Raw genomic sequence first — 21,055 nt, 5'->3', positions numbered from 1 at the left:
TGCTTGTACTTGCTTGCTCACTCTCTCTCTCTCAAAACAAACAAGTAAACTTTAAAAAATGTATGAAAATATTAATACTCAATGCTGCCAAAGATACAGTGAAATGGGAATTCTTGTATGCACAGTGGAGTGTAAATTGGGACAATTTTCTGGAAAGCAAGCAGTGTGTTAGTATATATTAAGAACTCTCAACATGTTTATATTCTTTGACCTTATAATTCTTGTTTTTTTTTTTTTAAATATTTTTTTAACGTTTATTTATTTTTGAGACAGAGAGAGGCAGAGCATGAACGGGGGAGGGTCAAAGAGAGAGGGAGACACAGAATTGGAAGCAGGCTCCAGGCTCTGAGCCATCAGCCCAGAGCCCGACGTGGGGCTCGAACTCACGGACTGTGAGGTCGTGACCTGAGCTGAAGTCGGACGCTTAACCTACTGAGCCACCCAGGCGCCCCTGACCTTATAATTCTACTAGGACTGTTTCCTTCAAAACTCTCAGAGACATGGCCTCAGTCAACAGGGAGCTCCCTCTTCCCTTCCTCAAAGGCTTGGGTCCCAGTTCATGGAACAAATATGCACGCATATTTATCAAGTATTTCGGATAATGCTGAAAAAGTAAGGTATCTAAATGCTCATCAACGGGGACTACTGGAGTAACTTGTGTGCTCATATCATGGAGGATAAATGCATAAAAAGCATGTTTGCCAAGATCTTTATGAAAAGAAAAAATGCTCACAAGGTTATATTAAATAAAACAAGCAGTATGAAGTAGTGCATTATCTCGACCATGTAAAATATGTATCTATAAAAATATTGGAATAAATAAACCCAAATCCTAACAAGTGGTAATTTTCAGACTGTGGGATTGTAAGTGATTTTTGTCTCTTTCTCTATACTTTTCGTTGTTTTCCAAATTTTCTACAATGAGTACTATTACCACTATAGTAAAAAACAAAAGATATTTTAAAAATTCCAAAGTGGTAGCATATTTTTATATTCATTATACATGAATTGGCTCGTGTGCAGAGAGAAAGAAATCTAATGGCACAGGTATGATGTATCATTTTCAGTTCCTCCAAGCAGGGATAAAATGGCATTTTTCTCAGAAAGGATTTGTGTAGCTCACATTATTGTTAAATCTTATCATTTCACTATGAAATATGAAAACGGGCCTTTTGTTTAACCCATGGGTTAAACGGGTTAAACAAAAGGCCCGTTTTCATATTGGTGTATGAAATGACACAAATCTCTAGTCCTTTGGGAGCGCAGGCAATTTGTGATGCCTATTATTTTTATGTTATTAAACCCATCTCTGGTAATAAGATCTATAATTATTAAGTAGAAAGCATAATGAAGTTGGCTGATTACAGAGGGAGGAGAAGCCAAGTGTTTCAAACCCTCTGACATTTTCTGGTGATAGCCATTGACTACAGCATTGCTATTCTGAAGTAATTTTACTGAGAAAGGAGTATGTTTACAGAACATTAATTGATGAATTTATATTGCTTAAGTAAGCTCTAAATTTCCAAATTTGGGCATTGATCTCTCTCTCTGTTAGAAATTTCATGGTGGGGATAGGGTAAAGCAGGAAATCCATAGCCTAAAATAAAGATGTAAGGTCAGACTTGAAGGCTGAGGTCTGGAAACCCCTGCACCATGCCTCCCCCTGGGGAGAACCCTGCACAAGTGGGGCTCTGTTTGGCTTTCAGGGGGCTGTGTCTGACTTTTTTGTTGGGTATGGCTCCCTCACATTAAGTAAATGAAGACTTTATGGGGCACCTGGGTGGCTCAGTCGGTTAAGCATCTGACTTCGGCTCAGGTCATGATCTCATGATTCGTGAGTTCGAGCCCTGCATGGGGCTCTGTGCTGACAGCTCAGAACCTGGAGCCTACTTTGGATTCTCTGTCTCCCTTTCTCTCTCTGCCCCTCCTCTGCTCACACTCTGTTTCTCTCTCTCTCAAATATAAATACATGTTAAAAAAATTTTTTTAAGTAAATGATGACTTTATTTAAGTTCTGGTATTGATGCATTCATATTTGTAGTGCAGTCTAACATTCTTATCGAGTATAAAAAAGGGAAAGACTCTATCTTGTATTCTTAATCCTTTGGGGCTTTTAATTTTGAAATTAATCAAATCCACTACGTGCAAACCCTATGAGTTTCTTATTCCTTATTCCTTCACATAAAGCTCATGTCAAATAACGGAGTTCATGGCCTCTCTTCCCAAGTACTGGTAAGAGATCATTTCAGAATCAATCATTTATATCATACATCATGGCCCATGATGATCATCATTTTAAGCTACCATTAAATTTGGACCCCAAGAGCAAACATCTCAAAATTCCTTCTGAAAAGATAACCCCTGCTTCTGTCAATTCTTCAGACAGAATTTCACCCTGCTAAACTTAAAATTTTTTTTTAACGTTATTCATCTTTGAGAGACAGAGAGAGACAGAGCATCAGCGGGGAAGAGGGAGACACAGAATCCGAAGCAGGCTCCAGGCTCTGAGCTGTCAGCACAGAGCCCGATGCAGGGCTCGAACTCAAGAACCATGAGATCATGACCTGAGCTGAAGTCGGAGGCTCAATCGACTGAGCCACCCAGGTGCCCCTCCCCCTGCTAAACTTTAAACTCTGAATCTAACAGCATGCACTTCTTTGCTGTTTTTATTTAATTAGTAGTTTATTTGACAAATAGGCTCCATGAGAGGCATTCCAAAGGATCTGGGGGATAAGCCTTCCAGACAAACAAAAATAAAGGAGTTCCTGACCACTAAACAAGCCCTGAAAGAAATTTTAAGGGGGACTTTCTGAGGGGAGAAAAAAACAAAACAAAACAAAACAAAAAAAAGACCAAAAGCAACAAAGACTAGAAGGAACCAGAGAACACTATCAGAAACTCCAATTCTAATGGGTAAGGGGCATTAAGGAATCTACTCCTGAAATCATTGTTTCACTATATGCTAACTAATTTGGATGTAAATTTAACAAAATAAAAAATAAAAAATAAAAATTACAAAAAAAGAAACTCCAACTCTATAGGAATCATAATGGCAATAAATTCATATCTGTCAGTACTCACTCTAAATGTCAATGGACTAAATCTCCAATCAAAAGACACAGAGTAACAGAATGGATAAGAAGACAAGATCCATCTAGTTCAGTCCCTGCGGTTGTTTCCACTTTTCCACTTTCTCTCCAGCTGCTTTTCAGGGGGGTGCTTTTCCCGTATTCTTCTCCTGTCTCAGTCCTCTCTCTGCATGCAAAAACAGCTCCCAGCCCTCTGCGGCTTCTTGCTCCCCAAGTTCACCTCTCCGCACCCCGTACTGGCTGAGTTCTGTGGTTCAGGTTGTGCAGATTGTCGTGTTAATCCTCAGATCAGTTTTCTAGGTGTGCAGGATGGTTTAGTGTTGATCTGGTTGTATTTCATGGACGCGAGACACACAAAAAACTTCCATGCTGTTCTGCCATCTTCGAAAACAAGATCCATCTATATGCTGTTTACAAGAGACCCATTTTAGACCTAAAGACACCTTCAGATTGAAAGTACAGGGATGGAGAACCATCTATCATGCTAACGGCCACCAAAAGAAAGCTGGAGTAGCCATACTTATATCAGACAATCTAGATTTTAAGATAAATACTGTAACAAGAGATGAAGAAGGGCATCATATCAAAATTAAGCAGTCTATACACCAAGAAGATCTAACAATTGTAAACATTTATGCTTCAAATGTGAAAGCACCCAAATATATAAATCAGTTAATCACAAACATACAGAAACTCATTGATAATAATACCATAATAGTATGGGACTTTAACACTCCACTTACAACAATGGACAGATCATCTAAGCAGAAAATCAACAAGGAAACAATGGCTTTGAATGATACACTGAACTGGATGGACTTAAAGATATATTCAGAACATTTCATCCTAAAGCAGCAGAACACACATTCTTCTTGAGTGCACATGGAACATTCTCCAGAATAGATCACATACTGGGACACAAATCAGTCCTCAACAAGTACAAAAAGATCAAGATCATACCATGCATATTTTCAGGCCATGACGCTATGGAATTTGAAATCAACTACAGAAAAAATTTGGAAAGATAACAAATACTTGGAGACTAAAGAACATCCTACTAAAGAATAAATGGGCTAACTAAGACGTTAAAGAGGAAATTAAAAAGTACATGGAAGCCAGTGAAATGATAACACCATAGCCCCAAACCTCTGGTACACAGCAAAGGCGGTCATAAGAGGGAAGTATATAGCAATCCAGGCTTTCCTAAAGAAGGAAGAAAGGTCTCAGATACACAACCTAACCTTACACCTTAAAGAGCTGGAAAAAGAATAGCAAATAAAACCCAAAACCAGAAGAAGACGGGAAATAATAACGATTAGAGAAGAAATCAATGCTATCGAAACAAAAAACCCAGTAGAATAGATCAAAGAAACCAGGAGCTGGTTCTTTGAAAGAATTAACAAAATTGATAAACCCCTAGCCAGTTTGATCAAAAAGAAAAAGGAAAGGACCCAAATAAAATCAAGAATGAAAGAGGAGAGATCACAACCAACACTTCTGAAATACAAACAATAATAAGAGAATATTATGAGCAATTATATGCCAATAATTTGGGCAATCTGGAAGAAATGGACAAATTACTAGAAACATATAAATTACTAAACTGAAACAAGAAGAAATAGAAAATTTAAACAGACCCATAACCAGTAAAGAAATCAAATTAGTGATCAAAAATCTAAAAAAACAAAACAAAACAAAACAAAACAAAACAACAACAACAACAACAACAAAAACAAGAGTCCAGGGCCAGATGGCTTTCCAGGGGAATTCTACCAAACATTTAAAGAAGAGTTAACACCTATTCTTTTGAAGCCGTTCCAAAAAATAGAAATGGAAGAAAAACTTCCAAACTGATTCTATGAAGCCAGCATTACCTTGATTCCAAAACCAGACAAAGACCCCACTAAAAAGGAAAGCTACAGACCAATTTCCCTGATGAAAATGGATGCAAAAATCCTCAACAAGATACTAGCCAACTGGATCCAATAATACGTAAAAAGAATTATTCACCACAACCAAGTGGGATTTATACCTGGGATGTAGGGCTGGTTCAATATTCGCAAAACAATCAATGTGGTACATCATATCAGTAAAAGAAAGGACAAAAACCACATGATCCTCTCAACAGATGCAGAGAAAGCATTTGGCAAAATACAGCATCCTTTCTTGATAAAAAAACCCTTAAGAAAGTAGAGATAAAAGGATCATGCCTCAAGATCATAAAAGCCATATATGAAAGACCCACCCCTAATATCAGCCTCAATGGGGAAAAACTGAGAGCTTTCCCCTTAAGATCAGGAACATGACAGACATGTCCACTCTCACCACTGTTATTCAACATAGTATTGGAAGTCCTAGCCTCAGCAATCAGACAACACAAAGGAAAAAAGACATCCAAATTGGCAAGGAGGAAGTCAAACTTTCACTTTTCACAGATGACATGATATTCTATATGGAAAACCCAAAAGATTCCACCAACCAAAAAACTGCTAGAACTGATCTATGAATTCAGCAAAGTCGCAGGATATAAAATCAATGCACATAAGTTGGTTGCATTCCTAAACACCAATAATAAAGCAACAGAAATCAAGGAAATCAAGGAATTGATCCCATTTACAATTGCACAAAAACCCATAAAATACCTAGGAATAAACCTAACCAAAGAGGTGAAAAATCTATACGCTGAAAACTATAGAAAGCTTATGAAAGAAATTGAAGAAGACACACACACAAAAAATGGAAAATACTCCATGCTCCTGGGTTGGAAGAACGAATATTGTTAAAATGTCGATACTACCCAAAGCAATATACATATTCAACACAATCCCTACCAAAAGAACACCAGCATTCTTCAAAGAGCTAGAACAAAGAATCCTAAAATTTATATGGAATCACAAAGACCCTGAATAGCCAAAGCAATCCTGAAAAAGAAAATCAAAGCTGGAGGCATGACAATGCTGGACTTCAACCTGTATTACAAAGCTGTAATCATCAAAACAGTATGGTATTGGCACAAAAACAGTCACTCAGATCAATGGCACAGAACAGAGAACCCAGAAATGGACCCACAAATGTATGGCCAACTAATCTCTGACAAAGCAGGAAAGAATATCCAATGGAATAAAGACAGTCTCTTCAGCAAGTGGTGCTAGGAAGACTGGACAGCAACATGCAGAAAAATGAACCTGGACCACTTTCTTACACCATACACAAAAAATAAATTCAAAATGGATGAAAGACCTAAATGTAAGACAGGAAGCCATCAAAATCCTCGAGGAGAAAGCAGGCAAAAAACTCTTTGACCTTGGCTGTAGCAACTTCTTACTCAACAGGTCTCCAGAGGCAAGAGAAACAAAAGCAAAAATGAACTATTGGGACCTCATCAAGATAAAAAGCTTCTGCACGGCAAAGGAAACAATCAGCAAAACTAAAAGGCTCCCAACGGAATGGGAGAAGATATTTGCAAATGACATCAAAGGGTTAGTATCCAAAATCTATAAAGAACTTATCAAGCTCAACACTCAGAAAACAAATAATCCAATGAAGAAATGGGCAAAAGACATGAAGAGACACTTCCAAAGACATCCAGATAGCCAACCAACACATGAAAAAAGTTCAACATCACTCATCATCAGGGAAATACAAATCAAACCCACAATGAGATACCACCTCACACTTGTCAAAATGGCTAACATTAACAACTCAGGCAACAACAGATGTTGGTGATGATGCAGAGTAAGTGGAGCTCTTTTGCACTGCTGGTGGGAATGCAAACTGGTGCAGCCACTCTGGAAAACAGTGTGGAGGTTCTTCAAAAAATTAAAAATAGAACTACCCTACGACCCAGCAATTGCACTACTAGGTATTTATCCAAGGGATACAGGTGTGCCGTTTGGAAGGGGCACATGCACCTCCATGTTTATAGCAGCACTATCAACAATAGCCAAAGTATGGAAAGAGCCTAAATGTCCATCGACTGATGAATGGATAAAGAAGATGTGGTATACACACACACACACACACACACACACACACACACACACACACACACACACACGTACACACACATACACATACACACACAATGGAGTATTACTCGGCAATCAAAAAGAATGAAATCTTGCCATTTGCAACAATGTGGATGGAACTAGAGGGTATTATGCTAAACGAAATTAGTCCATCAGAGAAAGACAAATATCATTTGACTTCACTCATATGAGGAATTGAAGATACAAAACAGATGAACATAAGGGAAGGGAAGCAAAAATAATATAAAAACAAGGAAGGGGACAAAACATAAGAGACTCTTAAAAACAGAGAACAGAGGGTTGCTGGAGGGGTTGTGGGCAGGGGGGTTGGGCTATATGAGTAAGGGGCATTATGGAAGACACTTGTTGGGATGAGCACTGGGCTTTATACATAGGGCATGAATCACTGGAATCCACCCCTGAAATCATTGTTGCACTATATGCTAACTAACTTGGATGTAAATTAAAAAATAAAGAAAAAGAAATGCAACAGATTTCTGTATATTAATTTTGTGTCCTGTGGCTTTACTAAATTCATTTATCAGTTATACAACTTTTTTGGTAGAATCTTTAGGGTTTTCTGTATATAGTATCAGGTCATATGCAAATAGTGAATGTTTTCATTTGTCCTTACCAATTTGGATACCTTGTCTTCCTTCCTTCCTTCCTTCCTTCCTTCCTTCCTTCCTTCCTTCCTTCCTTCCTTCCTCCCTCCCTCCCTCCCTCCCTCCCTTCCTTCCATATGCAAATAGTGAATGTTTTCATTTGTCCTTACCAATTTGGATACCTTGTCTTCCTTCCTTCCTTCCTTCCTTCCTTCCTTCCTTCCTTCCTTCCTTCCTTCCTTCCTCCCTCCCTCCCTCCCTCCCTCCCTCCCTCCCTCCCTCCCTCCCTCTCTCTCTCTCTCTCTCTCTCTCTCTCTCTCTCTCTCTTTCTTTCTTTCTTTCTTTCTTTCTTTCTTTCTTTCTTTCTTGTCTGACTGCTATGGCCAGGACTTCCAGTTGTACATTTAATAAAAGTGGTGAGAGTGGATATTCCTGATCTTAGAGGAAAAGCTCCCAGTTTTCACCATTGAATATAATATTAGCTGTGGGTTTTTCATATATGGTCTTTATTATGTTGAGGTATATTCCCTCTAAATCTACACTTTTGAGAGTTTTTATCGTGAATGGATATTGCACTTTGTCAAATGCTTTGTCTACATCTATTGTGATGATCACATGTTTTTTTTTCCTTTCTCTTGTTAAAATGATATATCTTGTTGATTGATTTGTGAATATTGAACCTTGTATCCCTAGAATTTCTCATTTGATCATGGTGCATTATTTTCTGATTATTGTTATACGCTGTTTGCTAATATTTTGTTGAAGATTTTTGCATCTATGTTCACCAGAGATATTGGCCTATAGCTTTCTGTTTTTGTAATGTCTTTGTCTGCTTTGGTATCAGAGTACTGTTGGCCTTGTAGAATGAATTTGGAAGCTATCCTTCCTCTTCTGGTTTTTGGAATAGAGAGAGAGAGAGAGAGAGAGAGAGAGAGAGAGAGAGAGAGAGAGAGAGAATCCCAAGCAGGCTCTGTCAGCACAAGAGCCCAATGTGGGGCTTGATCCCATGAGATCATGAGATCATGACCTGAGCCAAAATCAAGAGTTTAACTGACTGAGCCACCGAGGCACCCAGCATCTCATTTTCCACAATAGTCTTCTATAACCCTTTGTATTTCTATAGTATTGATTATTATTTCTCTTTTTTTATTTCTGATTTTATTTATTTGGGCCCTTTTTTTTTTTCTTGATGAATCTGGCTGGTTTATCCATTTTATTGATCTGTTCAAAGAAGCAGCTCCTGGTTTCATTGATCTTTTGTATTGTCATTTTAGCCTCTATTTCATTTATTTCTGCTCTAATCTTTATTATTTCCTCCCTTCCATGGCTTTAAACTTTATTTTTTTTTTGTTCTAGCTCCTTTAGGTATAAGTTTAGGTTTTTATTTGATTTGTGGTTACCATTAGGTTTATGTTAACACTGTATGTCTATAGCAGTCTATATTCAGATGATTGTGGCTTATGTTTGAATCCATTTTAAAAGCCCCCAATTTTTACTCACTCCCCCCACATTTTATGTATAGATATATGGTTTGAAGAAGGAATAATATTTTACTATTTTTCAAATAGTTCTGGATATTCTTCTTTACTATTACACAAAAACTTGAGAAAAGATCATTCTCTTGAAAATGATAGTTTCTTAAAAGTTGTTTGCAATGTTCAATCTGAAAACACCAAAAAACTTATATTTTTTTACAGATTTGTTGAGATATAACTGACATACAATAAATCACACATATTTGAAATGTACAATTTAATGAGTTTTCACATGGATACATTCGTGTATGTATCACTAAAGTCAAGATGATAAACATTTCTATTACTCTCAAAAGTGTTCTTGTGCCTCCTTGCAGTCCATTCCTCCTTCCTATGTACCCGAAACTGTTCCCAAGCAGTGTTTTCTGTCCCTATAGATTACTTTGCATTCTTCTGTAAGAGATTGCCCAACAGAAATAAAACAGGAGTTACAAATGTGAGCCACATATGTAATTATAATTTTTCCAGTAGTTTATTTCACTTAACATATCAAAATATTATCATTTTGGCATATAATAACATAAAATTATTAATAACATTATCGCCATAGACTAAATGTTTTTGTTTCCTCCAAAAAAGTCTTACATTGAAAACTAATCCCCAATATGTCAGGTGAGGCTTTTGGGAGGTGATTGGGTCATGCGGGTGGAGCCCACATTAATGCCCTTTTTTTTTAAGTTCATTTAGTTTGAGAGAGAGAGAGAGAGAGAATGAGCAGGGGATAAGCAGAGAGAGAGAGGAGGAGAGAGAGAATCCCAAGCAGGCTTCACACTGTCAGCACAGAACCTGATATGGGGCTCAAACTCATGAACCGTGAGATCATGACCTGAACCAAAATCAAGAGTCAGATGCTCAACTGACTAAGCCCCCCAGGTGCCTCAGGATTAGTGCCCTTATAAGAAAGACCCCAGAGAGCTTCCTTGCCCCTTGTACCATGTGGGCCATAGCGAGAAGATGATCATCTATGAGCCAGGATGAAGGCCTTTGCTAGACAAAGAAAATCTGCCAGCACCTCGATCCTGGACATACCAGTCTTCAGAACTGTGAGAAAAAAATTCCTATTATTTATAAGCCACCCACACAATGGTCAGTATTTTTATTAAGCAGCCCCAGTGGACTAAGCCAGACATATTTTATATTCTCTTTTTTTTCATAGTAAGTCTTCAAAATCTGGTATTTCATACTTACAGCATCACTCAATTTGAACTAATCACATTTCAAGTGTTCAATAGTCATATGTGGTTAGTGGCTACATCATTTGATCTTGAAGGTCTAAAATTGTATCTAAATGGAATTATAAAGTGTGTAGTCTTTTTTGACTTGCCTTTTTCATTCACAAAATTATGTTGAAATGTATCCCCGTCTTATAATGTATCAGGAGTTCTTTTTTATTGATGAGAGTATTTAATTGTTTGGATGTGACACTATTTATCCTTTCCCCCTGCTGGTGGACATTTGTCCCCCCACCCCCACCCTCCACCATACCAAGGTTTTGGCTATATAAATAAGTCTGCTATAAATATTTAAGTTCAAGTCTTTGTGTGGACATATATTTTCATTTCTCTTGAGAAAATACCTATGAGTGAAATGGCTGGGCCATACAGTGTATGTTAAGCTTTTATAAAACCGTCAAACTGTTTTCCACAGTGGCTGTACCGTTTAACATTCCCATCAGCATTTATGAGACTTCAATGAGTGGCATTGTTGGCTTTTTCAATTTTGGCCATTCTACCAGATATGTAGTGATAGCTCATTGTGGCTTTTATTTTGATTTCCATAATGATCAGTTATGTTGAGCATCTTGTCATGTATTATTTCCCTTTCATAGATCTTTTTTGGTGATGTGCCTACAAATCATTTGCCCACTTTTTGTTATGTAACTTGTCTTCTTATTGTTGTAAGAGCTATTTATCAATTCTAGACATCAGCCTTGTGAAATATTTGTTTTGCAAATATTTTCTCATAAGCCATGGCTTACTTTCCATATTCTTGGCATTTTGAGAGCAAAAGTTCTAAATTTTGATTAATTTATTGATTTTTTTCTTTTTATACTTTGTGCTTTTTTAAAGAAATCTTTGCCAAACCCTGGGTCACTAAATTCTTCTATGTATTCTTTTAGAAATTTTTATAGTTTTGACTCCCACATTTAAGACAAGGATACAGTTTAGTTTTTTGTATATTTTATGAGATAAAGATTGAGGTCCTTCTTTTTTAATGACTATACCCCTCTTTGGTAATGACTATCCAATCGTTCTAGAATCATTTGCTGAAAGGATTATCTTTACCATTGAATTGTTTTGGCATATTTACTAAAAATATATTCATCACATATATATAGAATTGTTTCTAGAGTCTCTATTGTATTAATCTATATGTCTATCTCTGTACCAGTATCACATTATCTTGATTACTGTAGATTAATAGTAAGTCTTGAAATCAGGTAGAAATTTCTTCCAACTTCTTTTCCAAATTGTTTTGGCTTCTCTAGTTTCTTTGCATTTCCATATACATTTTAGAATTAGCTTGCCAAGTTAAAGAAAAAAAATAAAGCCTGTTGGGATTCTGATTGGGATTGCATTGATTCTATAAATCCATTTGGGGTGATAGCAATAAACATTTTATATTTTGCTACATTGCAATACATTGGCTATTTCTCAGTGTGAATGGATTTAACCAGACATGACTTTGTAACATCATGTCTTGGTCCCTTGGAAAATATTGGTTCACTGAGTCATGCAGATCTTCCAAATGTTTACACATTTTATTATACAATATATTTTTAAAACATATTCATTAATATCTCCACCAATCTCAGAAATGTCTCTAAGTACTGGGAAGCTGTCAAGTTCACAGTGGCAGATACATGCTTTCCAAAAATACTCATTTTTGCTGGAAAGCTCAAATTTTATCTTTGGCAACAAGTACTTACAGTTGTTTTCCTTGAAGTGACAGGCTCGCTTGGTTCCTTTTTCAAAAAATGTCTGCCAAATGCCCAAGTCTGAATCATTCTAGTTGTCTGTCAGTCGCTCCTTCAGATAAAAATGGTGTTGTATGAAAAAAGCCAAAAACAAACCCGGTGAGCTCAGCTTGCAACTCAAACACAGGTGCCTCTTGTGACAACCACTGTGGTTTCGCGTGCAGCCCACGTGCTTTATTTGTATTTCTCATGTCATCACGTAGAATATTAAAGAGTTGTGTATTCAGGGATTGAGGTTTAATAAAGTGAGCTCATTTTTACTGCTTCATTAACGATGTTGTTAAAGGCAACTGGTTCCTTCCTTCTTTCCTTCCTTCCTTCCTTCCTTCCTTCCTTCCTTCCTTCCTTCCTTCCTTCCTTCCTTCCTTCCTTCCTTCCTTTCTTTTTCTTTCTTCCTTCCTTTCACAAGTAGTGTGTGGAGAGTGACTACCAGTGTAATTTGGTGCCACTGCTTTGATTTGTGTTATGATGCCGGCAGTTTTGCTCACCACTGCTTTTGCACTGTTATCACCAATGTCAACACAGTGGAAAAGCAAATAACATCCTAGTATTATTATGAAATTAATTTGTGGAGCCCCCCCCCCCCATAATCATTTAGGAAACCCCTTCTCCCCTAGGGTTCCATGGGCCACACTTTAAGAACCATTGCTTTCAGAACACAAAGGAGCATTTAATACAACCTGGAAGGATGCTGGAGGCTTTGTTGCAAGAGTGAAGCCTGAGTGGAGGCTCAGTGGACACGTATGTAAGAACAGGTTGGCCGTCTGGATACAGGGAACACCACAAGCAAAGGTACAAAGTGTGAATGGCAGGGCTCCCTTCCTCAGTTTCAGGCAAGCAAAAGGTGCAGTGAGGGCGAGGTCAGAGCTGAGGTAGCAAGAGATAGAGATGGCCCCGTATGCATGGAAGGAGCTGGAAACTTCATTCTTCGGGTGGTGGGGAGTTCTTGAAGGTTTTATATAGCAGGGCGTGGGGGGGGGGCGCCAAAATAATTAGAGTTTCTGTTAGCTCCAGCACTCTGGAAACAATATGGTGAACGGATTTGGGAGAAAGGGAGCTCAATTAAGGACCTGTGCCTCATGAAGGTAAGAGATGATTTAATAGAACAGATGGTCAACTAATTAAACACCAAGCCCCCTTCCCCTTATTAATTCAGAATATTGTAACTAGTCCATTTGCTCAGGGGACACAACTATACATCTCCTTGAATTCATGAGTGAAGACTTGGATAATAAAAAAGAAAAGCAGTCTTACAGATTAGACTCTGTGTTTCTATAACCTGTATCCTTCCAGACCCTCAAACGGAAATTCCTACCCTCTCAACTCAGTTTAATCATTTCCCTTAATAATTAGAGAACAGAGAGCAGAGAGCCGGGGTAGAAGTGGGTTTACAAGTTGTGTTTAATTGTTTCTTGCAAGAGCATAATTGGGATGACATTACAGAGGTCTGAGGTCACAGAAGTATTTTTTTTTTCCTGCTTTAACTATGATGTGTATGTTTCTCTGTGCACTTGCGTCCATAGATAGTATTTATTTGCATATTTTAACATTGCACTGTACTGCTCTACTCTAATCCAAATCCCTCTTAGCCCTTGTCTGGACTCCAGTGACTCCTTGCGAGTATTATTTCTACTCTTAGCCCACTACAATCCATTTTATACACAGTATCCACAATGATCCTTGAGAAAGGTCAATCAGATCACACCATTTGTCTGCTTATAATCCTCCAATGACTTCCTGTTCCCCATAGGAAAAAAAAAACCCACCTAAAATCTTTATGCTGTTGTCCATAGCCCTACACAACTGATTCCTGCCTGCCTCTCTGACAACTTCTACCACTCCTTGCCTTGCCCACTGAAGGCTCATCACCCTGGCTTTGGCGTGTTTCCATCTCGGGGCCTTTCTGCTAGCTGTTCTCGGCCAGGTTTGCTACAGTCTTAGAACTCCCCATGTCCTTCGGGTCCTAACACACTATGGAAAGTTCCTTTCCTGATCGCCCGACCTAGAGTAGTCTATCACTCCTTACCACTTCACCATTTTATTTTCATCGTGGCAGCACCTGGAACATTGCCTGGTACACATAGATTCTCAATAAGTATCTGTGGGATGAATGGACTCATGAATGATAGGTGAAATGTTCTTGTTGTATTTGCTTCTCATCATGCTCACAAAGTTGTCATGCAAATGATCCCATATTGATAATTAGTTTAGAGCATAATTACATAACTATGCCCGCTTTTGTTTTGTTTTGTGGCTTTACTTTAGTCAGAGTTTTATTCCTTCTAAAAGCATATAGGGGAAATTCAAAATTACTTAGAAAGTACATGGCTTTTTCTTAACTAGCTAGAGGTATCGGTCGTGGTTGTAAAACAAGAGAATTTACTAACGTTTGTAGAATGTTTGTAGAATAATGCCGATGTTTTTCCATTTAGAGAAAGAGGGAAAGAATAAAATATAAAAATCTTACAACTTGGAGCACATGAATGTACACATAAATTATTATAAAAATGTGGTAAGTGCTGTAATCAAGATACAAAGCGCCAGGGGAGCACGGTGGCAGGAACTGCTTTCTGTGCCTAAGGAGGTCGGTGGAAGCCTCAGAGAGGTGATGACAGTGGATAAGGGTCTGAAGGATGAGGATTTTCTAGGTAAATAGAGGGAGAAAGGCAATCCAGGCACATGGAACAGCATTCAGAAAGCCACAATTGTGTTGGGGGAAATAAACATCATGCATAAAATATATTTTTCCCCTCTGGGCACCCACACATCAAGGGTTTGGGTTATAAAAAGAATCTCTCCACCAGTGGTATTACTTTATTCTGAAACAATCCAGAACACAGTTGAAACATTTCTCCCCCAAAAGATATCTGATGTAGAACCCTCAATGTATCAAACTGTGAAAAAAGCCTCTCTGGGAGAAGAAGGTGGAGGGGTCTCTGCAGAGGTTCTTGACCTCTTGTTCTCCCTCCCTGTGTGGACTGATGGCCCACTTTAGGACCCTGGAACTTTAGAGAAAATAATTGAAAAGCCATTGCCTTTACTTTAAGAACACTGAGGGGTGGGGAGGGGGGCTTTGGTGGCCATGAAAATGCACCACTCAGATCTCTTGCTGTGGGGAGCATAGTGATAGATGGTAATTTCCTATAGCACTTGGATGAAGCCAAGCTCCCCATGGGCCGATCCTAGCCAATGATGGAATAGGACAGGGCTGCTTATGCAGGCAAGATGGGGGACTCCTCTGACGGTGACTCTGGCCAAAAGACTCTTTCCATCGACTTGGCCGAGAAATTCTTAGAACTGAGCTACAGTCTGAGATGGCCTATCCAGCCCCACTTACTACTTCCCTCTTGACGTTCCTAGTTCTCTTTACTGCCTTCAGCTCCTTCCCCTTTGCCCCTGACTGGCATTTCCCTGGATAAATGTCTTGCACGTCTAATCCTGTACTGGCATCTGCTTCTAGAAGGATCTGAACTAACACAGGAGCCTATGGGAATGAAACCAGTTGAACACTTCCACATTCTCTGAAGCAAGAGTTCCAAAGTGCAGTGATACTGGTGTGGTTCCAATAAAACCCAGAAGAGAGGAAGAGAGGATGGAGAAAGGGACTCCTAGGCACCTTAGTATCCTCTTAAAGCTTGCAAACTGATCTTGAACAAAACCCCAAATCTAAATATGGACAGACTGGAAAACCTGAATAGATATTTAAACAGCCAAAGTAGAACTGAAGATTAGTTAATGGGGGCTGTTTTTACACCCACACAACCTGGCAGTTCAGTGTGCTGCACAGTCTTTGTCGCAAAAATACTACAGAAATATGGTTCTTTGAAAACATCTTCTGTCTCTGTATAAATGACAGAGGATCCGGAGGCATTTCTGCAAATAATATGTTTTCCTATGCCAGTGTATAAATAGCTTTTGAGTACTGAGATAGAGTGAAAGTTGCCAATGCTATCGCTACACTGATGAGAGAAGCAGCTGATTGGGAGCTGGGACTGCTATCTGCTGTTAGCCCTGAAATGTAATGAGACCAAGAACATTGTTGTTTTCACGCGACCAGAGAAGAGGGCAGGTACTGCCGTCTCTGACTACGTAGAAAAGGCCAGACTGAGACGTTCCCAAGTTAGCTGCCCTTTTGGTGAGATTACAGAGCAGACAAGTGCTTTCCTCCCATTGGAAAGGACTGTCTTTTTAAATGATGACCAAACCTGGGTCTCCCACCTTCTAATGCCATACTGCCCGTGCGATCCTTCTGGGCTGGACCAAAGATAGTTCCATTTTTCCCTTCTACCTTCTGACAAAACTTATAAAGGGGGAGAAAGATCTGCAGAAAATATGAAAATCTAGGACATCCTAGCATGCCTTGGAGACCTGTGTCATTAAGTATCCCGATCCCCTGACATGCCCACAGCTGCACTTGCTATCACTTTGGACTTTGCCATTCCTTTCTCTAGGCTTTCATTCATATATTAAACCTTTCTTAACAGCTTACTACATGTGGCCACTATGCAGTCTGCTGAGGATCGCGACGAACATCACTGGCAGGTCCTTGCTCTGGGAGCACGTGCTATTGGGTGGGGAGCGGGATGGTAAACACACCACCTAGGGGAGACGTGAGTGATCAGGTGGGATAACTGGAAGCAGAGGGCCTATTTTACAGAGCACTCCGAATGCCCTGAGAAGCCAGCCATGGAGAAGACTGTGAAGAATAGGGCACATCAAATGTGAACACTCGGGTGAGAGGGAGCTTGGCCTGTTCAAGGAACAGAAAGAAGGCTGAGGGGGCTGGATCAGAGCCAGTACAGACATGTAGTGGAAGATGAGGTCAGTGTGAAAGTCTGGGCCCAATCTTGGAGGGCCCCAGAGGCCCAGCATGGTTAGGAGTCTGGACTTATTCCAAGTGCAAGGAGAGTTCCCTGGGGTTTTGGGTTTTGTTTGTTCGGTTGGTTTTTTGTTTTTTGTTTTCAGATACTTTAAATGTTCAATATTTCTGTCAAGGATATGAGCACTGGCATTTTTCTCATCATCAATTGCCCTTACTTGTTATGTTCTTTCCTCATAGAATGTGAATCTTTATGTCCTTATGAATACAGAGAAAGAAAAAGGCTGTGGTAAAAACCAGTGTGAAAGCTAACAGTTAATAGGTCAGCATTGGATGAAGGGAAGAAGCAGCCACGTAAGCCCTTGTGTGATGACAAATCCCTAGTGGAGAGAGGAGGTGAATCAGCTACAGACACTAAGCGGGGACTTTAAAATGTGAGGCCCTGGAAATAGACACAGGTACAGAAGTGTTTCAGTGACCTCCGGGATGTGTGCTGTATATGTCTTCTTGCTGGACATGATCTTGTCTCTTGTGGAAAAGGGAAAGAGGCTTGAATATTCCTCCCTCTTCTGGTTTATTAGAAGGTAAAGTAAACGTTTGTCCTTCTTTTTGGTTGTTCAGTATCTGAAACTCTTTCCCGCATTTGGATTTTCCCAGCTGGTGTCCACAAAAGAGCATACCTTCCACTGTAGCAACCGAAATGCCAGATACTTGCTTTCTCAGTCTCCACTTCTAGTCAGGTATGAGTAATGGCATCCACTTGAGAGAGATGAAGTCATGAATGTGGGGGAGCCGTAACAAACTCCCTAGTGTCTCTCAGGGTCAGAGACGGCAGAATGATCAAGCTTCTAGGGCAGCGGTGCTGGGAGGGCCAGCGGGGCCTAGGGTCCCATTAGCCTCTTGCCTCTGCAAGTCCTTGTGTCCCTTCTCAGGAGTGCTCTTCCCAGGTGCCTCACCACAAACTTAACTCAGTAGCCTTCCTAGACAGAAATTCTGCGAGCCCTCAATGCCCTTTAATAAATTCATTTTCTCCTTCAATCTGACAGAGTTGGTGTCTCGTCTTTGCAACTAAGAACTGTGGATGATCCAGAAATGGGAAGGGAGAGGCTGCAAACCATAGAGCCTTAGAGAAATGTGGGATGCATGTGCAAACACGAAAGTGTCATCTGGCTCGGTGGAAGCTGAAGGCAATGAAAATCCAGCTGGTGTTGTTAAGGGTTCTTGTCATGATCTGGTGAAGCAGTTAATCAGATCATCATCTGTGTGTATCTAGACTGAATTGCCATTGAAGGCAAAGCTTCAGGAGTCCAAGAGATCAACACTATTGAATAACATGAAAGTCACAGGGAATTCAAGGACTATGGGATGAGATGCCTTCTTCTAATGATAACTGATAGCTTAAATAAAAAGAAAGACATGCTCAAATTCCCAAATTCTCACTTCAAAGCACACGCTGAAAACCAGAGGCTTCCGTGCCTTTGTTAAAAGAATTTCTTATCACTTGCTGCTTAAGTATGCAGAAGGCCAAATATCAAACGTACAGTTTGAACCTGAAAATTACTGAACTAAAGAGTTGAATTCACTCTAGAGAACAAAGTGATGGGGAGGTGGGTGGGAGGATGGCTTAAACAGGTGATGGGTATTAGGGAAGGCACTTGTGGTAAGCGCTGGGTGTTGTATGTAGGTGATGGATTACTAAATTCTACATCTGAAACTAACACTGCACTGTATATTAACTAGCTGGAATTTAAATAAAAACTTGGAACAAAAACGAAAATGTAAAAAAAAAAAAAAAAAAAAAAAGAGGAGCTGAATTCACGTCCTCAGCTGGTTTCTTCAGAGAAAGATAAAACATTGATTTGGGGAAGAGCAGGCCTGGAGAATTTCAATGGGAAGATTTAGACGACTCATGGAGGTCATGGCCAGGCACGCTGCATTGAACTCTTGAGAAGATCCAATTACCTTATTGTTGAACATAAGAACTTCCTTCTACACTGATGTGATGGACCCTTGAATACTGATGGATTCCTCTATGCCTCTTCAAGAACAAAACTCTTCAAGTATAAATGGCAGATCAAAATCCTTACTCCATGAGGACTACTGAAGCTATCCAACTTTTTGCAAACTTTTATTTTGTTCTTTTGCACTCCTGTTTACTGGTTAATAATTAAACCAAGTTAAAATAATTTAAATCAAATCTAAATAGTCATTCTCATTAGTTTTTGACCTCAAGACCAGCCTTTGCAGTCTAACCTGGTTTACTCAGAATTCCCTGAATCTTGAATTCCCACTGAATATCCTTTGTTTTTCTCTATCCCTGTAAATAAGAGACATCAGAAGGAGTGTTTTCACTTGTCAGGGTCAGAAATACTCTCTCACCACAGTGTCTCACGGGCATGACAATTCTCTGGGTTTGTATCAAATTTAGTCTGCAGAATATGGAACTGGGTATCAACATCATACTGATAAACTTGGAAACAGGGAGTAGAATGCAGCCTAGTTGCCTTGGTAAACTGTGTCTGAAGGTAAAGAATAATTCACATATAATTATGGGGTTTGTTATATTAGTAAACTTCCAGGTACATGCGCATGTGTGTGTGACAGAGACAGAGAGACCTGGGGAATCGGGGAATGTTGGGATATTCTTCTACAAAATGAAGGACAGGTAGCTGTCCATTGCTTTTCTTACCACTAAGAAAGTAGAGGAACAAGGCTTTATAGATCTTTTTAAATTTTGGAAATCGTATGTACTACATTTGGATGCTGAGGCAGGCACTAATAATTATCAACCAATATGGGTTTTTTTTTCAAGTTTATTTACTTTAAAAGAGAGATCATGTGCAAGAGTGGGCAATGGGCAGAGAAAGAGGGAGAGGGAGAATCCCAAGCAGGCTCTGTGCTGTCAGTGAAGAGCCCTACATGGGGCTAGATCCCACAAACCATGAGATCATAATGTGAGCCAAAATCAAGAGTCAGACACTTAACTGGCTGAGCCACCCAGGCACCTCTGGATTTCTTTTTAATGGAACCCTAATTCTATTTGACCAGCAATATGTTCAGTTAAAAATATTCAGGGAGTCCCTTGCAACTAGAAGTCACCAAGTATCAGAGTATGGCTAATGTGGCATAAGCTCCAGATTTCTAAGAAAGGTAGTTCCCCTTTCTGTTTCCCTCCCTCTCCTATCTGGAGCTGTGGTACACAACCTGTGGGCATGACCATAAGACAATAAGCATGAGCACAAATCACAAGTGAAGGATGGTGGAGCAGAAATACTGAAGGATCCTGTGACACTATTGATATTAGGGAGCTACTGCACAAGCCCTGGGCTGTTCACCTCCATACTTAGCATGGAACAAAAATAACCCGTCAGTAGGTTGAACTACTGTGGTTGGATTTCTTGTCCTTAGTACAATGACTGACACAAATGTATTATATTGATTCATTTATTGGGTGATTGGAAAGGCAGTAGCTTTGACTGGGGCCCAGAGCAAATTCTTCCATCTTGGGCAGGCATTGGTACAGGCAATTTTGTCCCTTGGCCCTATTATCAGAAGATCCAGTGGTGCTCAAAGTGCTTGTGGCAGAAAAGATATTATATGGATTCCTTGGACAGAGTCTTTGGAAAATTTGCTAGGAGAATTACAGTGGAGGACCCCTGGGTTTTAAGCCACACTCCTCTAGGCAAGTAATAATTCTTCTTTTGAAGGGAAAAAGCTTATCACTGAGTTACAGTGTATATTTCTGGGCTCTCTCTCCTATTCCATTTAGTCTATACGTCTATCTCTATGTCAGTACTATATTCTTCTGGTTTTTATAAGTTTATAAAAGTCATGATATGTAGTAGAGCAAGACTTGAAGAACCTTGTTCTTTAGGAGGGCTTTAACAAATTCTTGGCCAAATACTATTCTTGTATTTTAATATAAATTTTAGAATCAACTTGCTAAGTTCCATGAAAAAAAAGATTTGCTGGAATTTTTACTGAGATCACACTAAATCTATT

General features: G+C 39.4%; 1 long non-coding RNA gene across 1 annotated transcript in view; it reads right to left on the bottom strand.

Moving 5' to 3' along the window:
* Positions 1 to 21,055, bottom strand: part of LOC131513751 (uncharacterized) — a 45,951-nt gene that overhangs the window by 4,897 nt on the left and 19,999 nt on the right. Inside the window, exon 2 of the long non-coding RNA XR_009262765.1 lies at positions 12,187 to 12,286. This is a non-coding gene — a long non-coding RNA (uncharacterized LOC131513751). The remainder of the gene's footprint in view (positions 1 to 12,186; positions 12,287 to 21,055) is intronic.

The sequence above is a fragment of the Neofelis nebulosa genome, chromosome 6 (genome assembly GCF_028018385.1).
Source record: "Neofelis nebulosa isolate mNeoNeb1 chromosome 6, mNeoNeb1.pri, whole genome shotgun sequence".
Taxonomy (NCBI): Eukaryota; Metazoa; Chordata; class Mammalia; order Carnivora; family Felidae; genus Neofelis; species Neofelis nebulosa.
The sequence above is the reverse complement of the archived record's forward strand: the minus strand, read 5'-3'. Positions and strand labels throughout refer to the sequence as shown.